Consider the following 13,905-nt stretch of genomic DNA (forward strand, 5'->3'; position numbering starts at 1 on the left):
AGCGGATGTGAGTGTAGGCATACCATAATTTTTTCGGGTGCTGTACACATATAAAAGATAACTGCACTGTTTGTGTAAAATGTGTATATATTGTATTGTAAAGTTACTGTGGCTTACGTTGTGTAAAATGTGTATATATTGCACTGTAAAGTTACTATGCTTTATGTTGTGGCATGACTAGAGAGGATGACTGTGTGTCCTATCATGAGGGACATAGAGATTCAGCACATCGATAACCACAAGGGTATGAGAGAGATTTTTTATGTGGAAAATTATGTGCGCCATAGATACTGAGATTTGTTCCAGACGCACAACCGTCATGAGCAGAAATTATGTATACATCGATCGGTTCCTGACTGTTGCAGCAATCGTAATAATATTGAATTATAGTTAGACTGGTACATATGTTCCTGGCTTCCAATATTTTTGTGAGTCTAGTATGTATTTGATGATGTGTAGAAAACTTTGTGGGTTTAACTGTGAGTGCAGTTTAGCGATGTGTGCAAAATAATTTTACTGCTGAAAGTCCTGTCTGCAGAAAGAAACAAAAGGTGGATGGTGCTTTGACACCGGGGGCATAAGTAATTCTGTGGGTAAATTGGATAAGAGCCAATCGGTTCATTCACATCCTTTGTGCTGGGATATAGGAGCCTCTACATAGCATAGGGAACATTTGTGTGTTTGTGTTTGTGTGTGTGTGTGTGGGGGGGCGGGTGCGTTATTTTCGTAAACAGGTTCTGTTAGGGCAAGAATTTTCATGCATACAAGCTGAGACATCAAGAAAGCAAGCATTAACTATTTCTGGCACACTATACAATTTCCATGAGGTCGACTCAGTTCTTATTTTTTACATAGTTTGCGAAGGTTTGTAGCTATTGTCATCAATGGTAAAGACACGTGCTGCCCGGAGGTGTCTCGCATATTGGGGTTGCTTGTGTGCACCTTCGAGTTCTGTGGCATCAGTGTAACAGTGACTGTATACACAAAAATAGGGCAACTTTCACCTGCGTCCAGCGGCAGCTCGCAGGTGTGACTGCGCAAGCGCTCGGTCGCGTCATCAATGGCGCCTAGGTGATCATGTATTTTGCAAGTGTGTCAAGATGAAAGGGACGCCATCGCCTCATGCGTGCGGGACCTTAACAGGTGCTTGTGTGTGGATTGACAGCTGATGACTGCGTCACATAGTGGGGGCTGCCGTTAACCACATACACGGTCTAGTGGACAGGTGGTGGCTGAGGGTGCTTGCGCTCGTTGATTGCATGTCTGTTGCATTATTTTGCAAGCATATCTGTAGGCTGTGATATGCGCTATTTGGACAGTTTATGAGTTAGTGTCTGCACATCACTGTGTTCCATTATTTAGTAGGAGTTTGCAGGTCTGTACTGAAATTATTTCGGTGTAGTAGTTTGCATATGTGTAGGTTGTGGAATGAATTAATTTGACAGTCTACAATTAGCAAGCGTGTCTGATATGTTATTTATGTGTAGTTTGCATGTCTGCAGACTGTGTATTGTAACCCCAAGCACATCAGGGCGAGTGTTATAAATATACTCCATCCGTAAATAAATTGTTGCAAAATAAATAAAGCACACTCCTTCCTCTCTAGAGCAGCCCAGCACAGGCTGAGTCATTTTCCCACCAATCCCTAGGAAGATGCAGCAGTCGGGTGCCTTAGGTTAGTGGGGGTGAGCTTTGTTCCCAGCAATTTTCTTAGGTTGGTAGAGAAACCCCAAGTGACTTTTCTTTACCGCCAAAATACTCTGTGCCAGTTCCTAGGATGACATGGCAGTTGGGTGACTTAGGTTAGTGTGGATAGCCGAAGTGACATATTTTCCTGCAATTTTCTTAGATTAGTAGAGACAACTGTGGTGTGATGCTTTATTGTGTTGGAATTTGAACTTCCCATCGTTTTTCTGGGGGAGGGGGGGTTAGGTTAGTGGATGTAGCCCAATTGACCTATCTTCCATCAAAATTCAAACATCCAGCCAGGGGGGTATAGCACTTGCATCATCAACTGACGTCACGGCCCCCATCTTGGATGATGTCATGTGCTGTGCACATTAGTACACGTTAGTGGACGTTAGCCCAACAACGTGGGTTGGTAAGGGGACGTGGTGGTCGGTTGAGGATCGTGGTGGAGACTAACTGTTTCCTTCCAAGTCCAGATGGGCGTGGCATTCACGAAAATTCATGCCAAGTCCACGGTAGCAGTCTCTGGTGGTGTCAATATGTGCTAGGCCTCTTGACGAACACACTGTTTGCCGCCATCTTGGATAACGGTACTTGCGTCATCACCATTCGTCATGGTCGCCATCTTGGACGACAGCGCTTTCTGGTGGTGGCGCTGTGTACTAGGTCAGTTTGAGTCCGGACCTCATGGTGAAAATACAGTTTCCCCCCATCTTGGATTACGTCACAGATGAAAGTGCCCTCTGGTGGTGGCGCTGTGTACTAAGTCAGTTGGAGTCCGGACCTCGTCGTGACCACACCTGATAAGTGTCTCATCTGTAGACCTTCCCATTTCACTTGCAGTTTACGATGCTCTGTTCGCCGAAGTTGATGCACTGAGAGCACAGATTGGCACACTGTTGTCACAAGGGGGTCCTAGTCGCTACAGAGGACATAACCTTACAGATGATGGTCCGACCACTTGTTGCTACCACAGAAGATTTCATGAGCAGGCTAAAATGTGCACTAGCCCCTGCCCCTACCCCTACCCCTACCCAAATGCAAAAGGTGGTCAGGCGTAGGTGCCACTGACTGCTCAACTACATCCTGGTGCCTACTCATTACTGACAGGGTGTCAGGCCGCAAGTATTTAATAGACACAGGGTCCGACCTTGGTATCCCGCTCAGAGCGTCACTGCACTGTTGCAGGCCAACCACTGCATTTAGCTTGTCTGCCACAAATAATTCAGCAATTGCGACGTATGGCATGCGGCGTGAAGAATTGAATTTGGGGCTCGGTCGTCAATTCACATGTAAGGTGGCTATAATTTCGCACCTTACAAGAACTCATCCACATACCTTTCCGTGATCTACAAACACAATTAGGTATCATGTGTGGGTTGTACATCGTATATATGAATACATATAGGAGACTGACATTGTCACATACGTATTGTAAATAATTGTTAATGTTTATTACATGAAGCGTGACAGAGTGTCTATATTATAAAAACGGCATAATGAATGATTGCCCATACTAGTAGAGGTTGAAGCGCCACTGGAGATGAAACGGCAGACAGAAGTCAAGCTCTGAGTGGAAGGCCTGCACAGGTGTTGGCCCTGCTCAAACACAGGAAGTAGCTAGACAGACGTTGTGGCACCTGAGCTCTGGAGCACAATAGGGTGACGGCCGGCCGCTATTGTAGTAGCGGCCGGAAGGATAACCGGATAATACTTCCGAACGCTGAAAATCTTGGATGCAGGTGAGAGGAATGAGGAAGCGGCACTCGGAAACCACACAGGCTGGGTTATTTGTAAAGATTTTTACTCAGAAGTGTACCATTGTACGAGTATAGGTTTTTCCTTGCAAACTTTCCGCGCTGGACGATAGAAGACTAAAATATGATTGGTCGGCGTTCGGAAGACTCTGTAGAGAGGAAGAATATTCCGTGGTTTCGGGAGTATGATTCGTTTTCGGAATTACAATGGTGGGTGAGTCAAGCCTTGCTGGGAAGCCAGCGCTGGAGAGACGTGGTCTTCAGTTGTGAGCGCCCATGTGTGATGGTCGCTCAATATCGGCTTTGTTTATACAGACAGATTTGCTGTCCTTACTCTCAGGAGAATTTATAAAATGGCTCTGAGCACTGTGGGACTTAACATCTGAGGTCATCAGTCCCCTAGAACTTAGAACTACTTAAACCTAACTAACCTGAGGACATCACAGACATCTATGCCCGAGGCAGGATCCGAACCTGCGACCGTAGCGGTCGCGCGGTTCCAGATTGAAGCGCCTGGTACCGCTCGGCCACACTGGCCGGCGGAGAGTTTATAGTTAGAACAGTTAGGCACTATACTGATGCGAACCAATACGATTCTGGACTTCACCTCCGGGTTGGAAGTCGTCGTTGAGTATGCAGCGTTCAATAATTGAGAGCGCTTCCTCTGCCTATACTTACGTTCAAAGGTTATCTGAACTCCGTCCTTGTGGCTGGGAGTTCGCGTTTCTCGTCTGTAGAAGACAGAAAGGAGAAGACAGTATTAGAGTATATGTCAGAGGACCGCCTTCTGCCGTCCTAATGTTTGAAAAAGTTTGTTTGTGGCTGGAGTACTTCCATCGTCGCAGGCGAGCATGAGAACCATCAATTTGACACACTGAACGCAGTACATATGGTGATATCGCAGACTGCTTCAGCTTATTAGGGCTATAAAAGCTAAACAGCTGTGATCACGTTAATTTATTTCCACTGAGATTCCACACCACCGTAGATCGTCTTTGAAAGTAGTGTCTTCTACTGTTAGGCACATGATGATGTCAGTCATTTCGTGTTATTGATGTTAGACCGTGCACTCATAGTAAGGGGCTGAGTTGGGCAATTGATTAGTAATTTTACTTAGGATATGTAAACTGTGTAATATAAAGGTTTTTAGAAAATCTACAATAAATATATAAGCAGGAACAACGTTTATTATTTAATAAGATTAGTTGCCTTCATCATTAATTTATGTTTAGATTGTAATTTGTACAATTAAGAGATCCTAAGATCTGCTTCAGGGGGTAATCAGACAGGGCCAAATCTTCATTTTGGCGTTTATTATTTTCCGTTTCACACATTCATTCTACACCCACCTGGAGTAGCATCAGAGAACTTTACTGTAGCAGACGCGGCCGAAGCAAAGATCGGTGCTGATTCATTAGTTCACTATCAGCTCCTACTGGATGCAGCGAATTTCCGCCTAATAAACAATGTTACCGGACTTACACCACTGGGGTACCATCGTGATGCCAGAACACACAACATCGAACTTATACAGGTTGCAGACGTGGAGTATCGCTAGCTGCTGCATGTGTTCCCGACCTTAACGTGGTCTACCACATAAAAAAATAACTGCTTAACATTAATAACATGACAAAATATTGCACCAATAATAGTACTATCATACTGTATTCAACTAAGAACATTTATTTGAACCATTATTATTTTAAGAATTATCATTGGAGCGATAGGAGCCTGTGTCTTGCCGGCGGAGACGATTGGCTCCAGGACGCCTCGCCATAGCTAGAACAGAATTCGACACGATGTTACGAGAAGGTATCATCCGACCCTCAAGTAGTCCATGGTCAACCGCACTGCATTTAGTACCCAAAAAGGGAGGAGCCTGGCGCCCGTGTGGCGATTACAGAACGCTCAACTCATGGACCGTGCCTGATCGCTACCCAGTGCCACTACTGAAAGACTATAGCCACCCACTGCATGGAGCCACTGTATTCAGTGTTATAGACTGCACAAAAGCGTATACCCAGATTCAGTGACAACAGAAGACGTTCCAAAGACCGCTGTTATTACGCCATTTGGGTTGCATGAAAGCAAGTTTATGACCTTCGGCCTGCATAATGCTGCTCAAACCTGGCAGAGTTTCATCGATTCTGTCTTTCGTGGGTTGAACTTTTGTTTTGCCTATCTGGGCGACGTGTTAATGTATTCATCGTCCAAGGAACAACATCGCCAGCACCTGAGAGAAGTTTCTGAGCGTTTTGAGAAGTACGGCGTGGTGTTAAACACAGTTAAATGTGTGTTTGGCCAACATTTCCTGGGTCATCGAATATCTTCATCGGGCTGATTACTACTCACTGAGAAGGTTTGAAGCCATATTGCAGTTACTGAAGCCACCTACAATAAAAAGAGGTACGCAGATACTTACGAATGCTCAATTTTTTCCACCGTCATTTACCACGCACTGCCGCACAACAGACGCCGTTGAACACAGCACTGGCTGGTCCCAAGGTTAAGAGCAGTTCTCCTGTGCAGTGGGCCGAGGAGATGAATGCGGCTTTCGAAGTAACCAAAAAGAGCCTAGCACAAGCAGCACTGCTGGCGCACCCCAAGCTCGAAGCTCCATTGGCATTAGTGGTGGATGCCAGTCAGTTAGCCATTGGTGCAGCCCTCCAAGAATGGGTGGAAGATGCCTGGCAGCCGCTGGCTTATTTCTCGCACAAGCTGTCACGTGCACAACAAAGACAGAGCACGTATGATCGGGAACTTTTAGCCATATCTCAAGCAATCAAGCACTTTTGACCACAGGTTGAGGCACAAGCCTTTAACATATGCCTTCAAGAAAAACAGCAACACTTGCTCTCCACGGCAGTACAGCCAATTGGAATTTATTAGTAAGGACATCCACCATATATAAGTTCAAATGGTGCAAATGGCTCTGAGCACTATGGGACTCAACTGCTGAGGTCATTAGTCCCCTAGAACTTAGAACTAGTTAAACCTAACTAACCTAAGGACATACAAACATCCATGCCCGAGGCAGGATTCGAACCTGCGACCGTAGCGGCCTTGCGGTTCCAGACTGCAGCGCCTTTAACCGCACGGCCACTTCGGCCGGCCATATATAAGTCATCACCAATGAATTGCGGACTGCCTCTCTAGAGTGGCCAGCGTCTCACAGTCTGTGGACATGATGGCGCTTGCCAGGGCGCAAGAACAAGATTCCGAGGTACACACCATATTTAACGACGACACTGCAGCACTCAAGTTACAGCAAGTCGACATTCCTGGCGAGAACATGAATTTGTACTGTGAAGTGTCACATGGCAGATCACGCCCTTTTGTTCCCGTTGCATTACACAGACCAGTGTTGGAAAGAGACTGTCGCGATTGGACGAGAACTTTCCAGCGTTGCCAACTTTGCAAAATCACTCGTCACATTCATCCTCCGATAGGAGAGTTACCAGACACTTCTTCACGCTTCGCCCATAATCATCTTGATGTAGTAGGGCCACTTCCTCCATTGGATGACCAGCGATACATATTCACAATGACTGACAGATATATGCGATGGCCTGAAGCTGTACCTACGGACACCGTCTCCGCTGAAACAGTAGCCACCACTTTCACATCAACCTGGCTGGCGAGATTCGGCTGTCCGCTCCATATCACCACCGACAGAGTCAGATTTGTTCACACAGTTGGCGAAGTTCTGCGGCTACGTCCATCACAAAACGACCAGTTACCATCTGGCAGGCAATGGCATGCTTGAACGTTGGCATCGAACGCTGAAGGCTGCACTAATGTTCCATGGGACATCTTGGACGTCTGAACTACCCATAGTCCTACTGGGTCTACCAGCCACATACAAACCAGATATAGAGTCCTCAGCAGCTGAATTGGTTTATGGCGAGACTCTGTGCCTACCAGGGGAGTTTGTCGACACAGGCCTACTGTCAGAAACGGACGACCAACCAGAGTTCCTTTGCAAGTCATGATAACATGTAAGCCAAATCAAACCCACAAAGGCCTCCAGGCATGGTTCTCCAACAACTTTTGTGCATAACAACCTCGAAAGCTCTTTGCACGTTATGTTACGTACAGACTGCGTCAAGCCACCACTGCAGCCACTGTATACTGGATCCCCACACACGATGGTCATCATATTAAATGGCAAACAGGCCACCGAGTCTCTTAGCAGAGTGGAACCAGCTTACATTTTCAAGGAGGCATCACCCACCTTATGGTCAAGAGCTCGATGCCTGACAGATGCAACAACTCGACTTCCAGCACCGCCGCCACAACAGGTCGATGCAGAACCTACACGCACCACTCGATCCGGACGACATGTCCACTTCCCAAGCAGGTTAAGAGAAGACGCACCACGCTCCGCTTTCACCAAGGGGGCCCCTGTAGCGACCGCTTCTCGCGTCGATTGCTGTGTCCGCACACGTTAGTTCCGTTCGCGCCATCCATAGATACAGTTGTGTCGGGAGTTCAGTGACAACAAATGAATGGCGTGAACCGCCAAGTTTGAATCCGCCGCTTAGAGCGGTGAATAATGTTGTTGCCTACTCCTTGAAGTTTAACTTTTGTTATTAAGTTTATTCTGTTCCTTGGTTACTTTTTTCTGTTGTTTACAAGTTTCCAATAGCAACTGTACTTCCAAGTAATAAACCATTTAAGTATATTCTTAGTGCGTGTTTGAATATTTAGTAAGTACGGGTAGCTCCACACGACGCAAATATACCCGTCAGTACTTCTCACAATAAGTGTACGTGTAGTACTGAGTCAAATGCTTTTCGGAAATCAAGAAACAATGCATCTACCTTACTGGCTTTATTTAAAGCTTTCAGTGTGTCATGTGAGAAAAGTGCGAATTGGGTTTGAAATGATCAATGATTTAGAAATCCATGCTGTTGGCCTTGAGGAGATCATTCCATTCAAGATACCTAATTATGTTTCAGCTCAGAATATGCTCTAAGATTCTACAACAAATCGATGTCAAGGATACTGGACGGTAGTTATATGAATCACTTCCACTACCCTTCTTGTAGACGGTTGTGACCTTCGCTTTTTTCCAAGAACTGAGCACGGTTGTTTGTTCGAAGAACCTACGAGAGATTACAGGTGCTAACTCAGCCGTTAATTCAGTTTAGAATATGACAGGGATTCCAACGGACCCTGGAGCTTTGTTCAATTTTAACAATTTCAGCTGTTTCTCAACACCACTGACACTAACAATTATTTCATTCGTCTCTTCAGTGGCACGAGGATTAAATTGGGGCAATTCTCCTGGATTTTCCTTTGTAAAGAACCGCAGCGTTTGTGCTAGCCTCTCTTCTGCTGATAGGTATCGTCGATGATTTGTGTCTTGCTTTGAAATCTTCGGTTCAATTGCAGCTAGAAGAAGGCGAAAATAGTCAATCGACATCCGAGCTAAGTTTTGGAATAGAGCTGACGATGGTTGCAGCTGTAAAACACTAATCTGAGCCAAACTATCACATCTTTCAAGCATGTGCAAAAAATTTAGACAACCACATTTTACTGTTCCTACGTCGTTTTGCTTTCATGACCAACAGTGTGTTCACTATATGAAATATCCCAGATTGTATGATTCTTTTCTCCATCACGCTGTACCGAATTTGGTTAAGCAACTTTACCCAGACAAGGTTTTAGAGCCAAAAAACAAAATCTTCTGTTTGCTATAGTGTAAATGCTTTATTCGCAGGTACATGTCAGTGATGGCGCGTGCAGGCGAACACCCCGCGCGTTGCTCGCTCGTGTTGGCCTACATGTGAAGGGCGCTTAATACTTTAACTATCTTTCTCCCTTTTATCTGCCATTGTGCCCGTCTGTGACTGCGCCCTTGGCAGGGGCCTGGCTCGCCACCCTTCGGTACGTCGCTGTGTGGAAGTGATCGATTTAGTGGTAAGATGGCCCAATAGATAGTCCGTCGAAAACTGAACACAGATCAAGCATGAAAACGGGAAGGACGTGTACTGAACTGTGATAAAAGAAGAAAAACAGAAATAGTGAATTGTCCAAGCTCAAGATATGCAACATCGATCGGATTTCAATAGTCACAACGTTGTGGGTGTATGGTCATGGTGTTTGACCACAAAACGTAAGATCCATGTTCAAATCTTCCTCGTGCCCAATTTTTTTGCTTTCTTCCACAAATTGATGAACTGTCCGTCTGTTTATTTAAGTGTCTTTTCTCCTTCTGTAGTCTTGGCAATTGTCAAACTATGCACTGACACAAAATTAAATACAGCGAACAGCCATGTCAATGACCGGACGGAAGCTCTTAATTTTGCGAAAAAAAGGGTTAAATGGGTGATTTGAACACAGGTCCCCCTTTGAACTCCAACAACGTGACCACACAACCACGATGCCATGACTACTGAAATCCATTCGATGCTGCACATCTTGAGCTTGGACCATTCAGTTTCTTTTATTCACAGTTCAGTATCCCTTCTTCCTGTTTTCATGCTTGATCTGTGTTCAGTTTTTGACAGGCTATCCACTGGACCATCCTACCACAAAGTCTAAGGAGGCTGTGGTGGCGCGTTTCCCTTGTCAAATGGCTCTGAGCACTATGCGACTTAACGTCTGAGGTCATCAGTCGCCTAGAACTTAGAACCAATTAATCCTAAGGACATCACACACATCCATGCCCGAGGCAGGATTCGAACCTGCGACCGAAAGTAGCTCGGTTCCAGACTGTAGCGCCCAGAACCGCACGGCCACGCCGGCCGGCCGCGTTTCCCTTGTCGTTTAATATCGGGCAACTGTTATGAGATAATGTTATTGCCTTACAATTCTTTGACGCTGATAATTAAAGTAGAGAAGCAATACGTTTGAATTATATTGGTGGCTCAGCAAAAGCCGAGCACTACAAAAAATTAGTTATAGACTCATTTAGTGTTCCCCTCCACGGAAATCTTTAGTAAAAGGCGAAAGATTTATTCGTCTTGAAGGGAAACAAGAGTAACACTCAAGGGCACTTCTGCTCTATTTGAGACTTTCCATCGCATCCTTTTTTAACAAGAACACACCAAGTAAATACAATTTTCTGGCATATCTCACCGTAAATCAAGAATTAATTGCTATTGTCTTGGTAAATACATCCTAATTTATAGGAATATTAAGACGTGTGATTACAAACGAAAGCTGTTTCATAAATAAGGACCACTTCTTGCCTCGGCGAGTTGCTGGCTGCCCATTCCCTACTTTCCCTGCGGGGCAAGAGATGGCAGCACAAAACATGGCGCGTCTCTCTCTCTCTCTCTCTCTCTCTCTCTCTCTCTCTCTCTCAACTACTGTTTGCAGCTGCGATAGCGTGCGCGAGGCTCCGCGGGGAGCGGGTAAACAGTCTTCTCGCTCTCTTTGTATGATGCACACATCAAGCCAACAGCTTTTCAAGAAGCGGGTCCCAGTTATATACTGTAAGGCGAAAGACTTTTTTTTTCCTTCAGTATTCCAATCTCCTTCACAAGAGCATGGAAAAAAGTATGATTCCACTACATTAAAGCATGCTATCTGAAACTAGTGGTGAGTCAAAAACTTAATGGTTTGTTTCAGATGCCTGGTACACCACATTAAACTGCCTCTGATGCTTATACCAGTTACACTGTGATGACACATGCAACTGAATAGGGATTCTTAAAATTATGTATAGGAGAATAAGACTGGTACATTACACACGCACATCGCTGTTTGTTTGCAGAATAACGACTGGAAGTTAAGCATAACACACATTTGTGTGGGTGTGTGACAGACTGATCTGCAGAGCAGCCCGAGGCTTACTAGATTTGGTTGAAAGTGAATTACCTGCGAATTGGCGAAGCTAACGAATGTGAACGGCAAATAAAGGTTGTGATAACTTATTTACGTGTAGCGTATTTAGTATTTACGTTCGTGACATAATTAGGTCTAAATACAGTCTGCTACACACCAGTAACACACTTTTCGTCATAAAACTAAAACAATGAAGTACAGAAAATATATATTTGATAATGAGTAAGTCTCCGATGAGAGTTTTGATGCATATCATGTTCATACGTTGCACATAAAGCGCAAGTGGACGGAGGAAGAAAGGGGTGCGGCGTTCACTTTAACCTTATTTCGTCCGTTTTTCCGCCGTTGCTATTGTTGCTACGCATGCAAAGGCAAATTCTCATTTAATATTACAACAGTGTGAGCCTAGTTGCATTAACAAACTGCGCTTTATACGTAGAAAAAGATCGAGATACACTGTAATGAATAACTGAGTAAGTTTAACGGTCATATGACCTGCAGGTATCGTATCTAAATTACGTGTGCCGAAACAAGCATATCATCCAAATTCAACAATTTTCGAATATGAAGAACCCATCAGTTTTTTTCCTAAATAAACCTGTCGCCTTTAGGAGTTCTGCTATAAATAAATCACTGTCAATCAACCAAAACGTCATAGGCACATTCATCGGCTTCCTGTTTTGAGATTTCCTAGATCACTTCGGGCAAATGCGATGGTTCCTTCATCGAGGCCACAGCCCGTCCTGCGTATGTCTATATTTTGGGTTCTTGGTTTTAGAAATCTCTGTTTGGGGTCGGCCATTTAAGTGATGGCAGACCTAAGTTTGTCCACTGGGCATTCCTATGAACCAGTACAACAGCAAAGTCGACGGGGATTATTTTCTATACACTGTTAACAAACCTCATTTAAAAATTATTTGTTGATATCCCCGCGAATCAATAAAGAAATATTTGGATAATCAGAACACTTAGTCCCTTGGCTATTCATATTAATGAAGGATAGTGATAACCTAATTCGATATTTATTCCTGCGGTCGTTACTCAGGTAAACCACCTGAAATTGTTTAGCCCTTCACCTTCACAAAGAAGAAAGTTTAGCGCAGCTCCGCTTCTTAGTTCAACCACCTACGTTAGCTAGCATTCCAACACTTGTGATTGGGAACAAATCACTTCAAGTAGAACAAATTGAGAACTACGCTTCATTGTTAATAAAATAAAACCACTCGGAAAGCACCATTCCCTTCCCACGCCCCGTAAGGCATGGTGAACGATCATCGATTGCAGATGAGATCCTACGAATCCCATTCTGCATGCCTCACGCTCAGGGAAGGCGCTACCACTCATCATCGTGGTTGCGTCTACTCCAGTATTGAACTAGAGAGAGTTGAAGACATACTACAGAAATGATCCTGTGAAGTATGATCTTAACCTCCAAGGCCCCTTCTCTGATACTTATGAACACCGCGGGAGTACATCACTGTCGAGAACAATCAACGCTACTGATTCAAGAGTCAAGTTGGCTCAAAAACTTCTCTATTAACTCGTTTTACCTTAACTGAAGATGCGCAATCCGTGCTTTTTAACAGCATCCTTAAGCTGTATTCCATATCAAACGCAGAAAATGTTCTCATGGATGCTGACACAAATGCAGCGGGGTTCTCCGTAGTTCAGCGCGTCACGTTAGATGGCTCGTTTGTCCGTAGGGCAAGGTCCACACTTCACAGGCATATCTGCGTGTTCACAGTGTGGAGGTTATCTTTCTAAAGTTCTACATCAAGAGCGTAAAGAAATTAGTCTGATTACTGGGTTATATTCGTGCGTGGGCATATTTTACAAATACCCGTTATTAATAGCATATGGTTGGACATTATACTTAACATTTTTTTCATTATTCGAATCTCGAAAGTGTTAAATTCATTAGAATTACATTTGCGATTTATGTAAACATGTTTGATCACACTCGCCTTGTGCGTCAATTCCTTATTTTGCTGTACCGAAGCTTCATTGCTCGGAGATTTGTTTTCTTTCAAACTTGATTATCCTGCCAACATCTGACCTGCTGCATAATTGCTGTAGAAATTTCCACGAAGTGCGAGTGGCTATGTACATGCTTGAGGTGTGTTCTGCATCCAACGGTATTTCACTTAAATTTGGTGTTATGACTGCGTCTTGCGCTCACCAAAAAGAATGTATTTTGAAGTAGCAATGAGTAAGCTGCTCATTTCATTACTGAAAACCACACACACACACATTGTAATTAACGAACATTTCTCTTATATAATAATAATGGGTATATCTGAATCAACTTTTCAAGTTAGTAGATGTTTTGTGAGGCTTAGTTACTCTGTTTACAAACTGGACAGGCGTTCCCATGTAAATGTGATGGCATTTCTTGTCTATCATGAATAGTTAGTCCTACTGTAAATATAGTATTAAAGTTAATTGTTTATGTCATCAAATCATAAACACAGACATACTACACATTATATGGGGCAAAACAGTAAGCTACAAACAAGATTTAAAATACATTTACAATATCAGTCATTTTCCTTGGAGAAGGGCTTCGATTAAGATTATACGTAACAATTTAGCATGCATAACGAGGATTTTCTTACAATTGATGCAAGTGGTAATGGCATTATTGCCAAGTTGTCTGTTACAG

The 13,905-nt window shown here is 44.0% G+C and overlaps 2 non-coding genes across 2 annotated transcripts; both read right to left on the reverse strand.

The window, feature by feature from the left end:
* Positions 1–10,318: 10,318 nt before the first annotated feature.
* LOC124791013 lies at positions 10,319–10,437 on the reverse strand. The gene has a single exon (XR_007016454.1). It is a non-coding gene; the product is annotated as a U5 spliceosomal RNA (small nuclear RNA).
* Positions 10,438–12,461: 2,024 nt separating this feature from the next.
* Positions 12,462–12,669, reverse strand: LOC124790915. The gene has a single exon (XR_007016371.1). It is a non-coding gene; the product is annotated as a small nucleolar RNA U3 (small nucleolar RNA).
* Positions 12,670–13,905: the final 1,236 nt, after the last annotated feature.

The sequence above is a fragment of the Schistocerca piceifrons genome, chromosome 3 (genome assembly GCF_021461385.2).
Source record: "Schistocerca piceifrons isolate TAMUIC-IGC-003096 chromosome 3, iqSchPice1.1, whole genome shotgun sequence".
Classification (NCBI taxonomy): Eukaryota; Metazoa; Arthropoda; class Insecta; order Orthoptera; family Acrididae; genus Schistocerca; species Schistocerca piceifrons.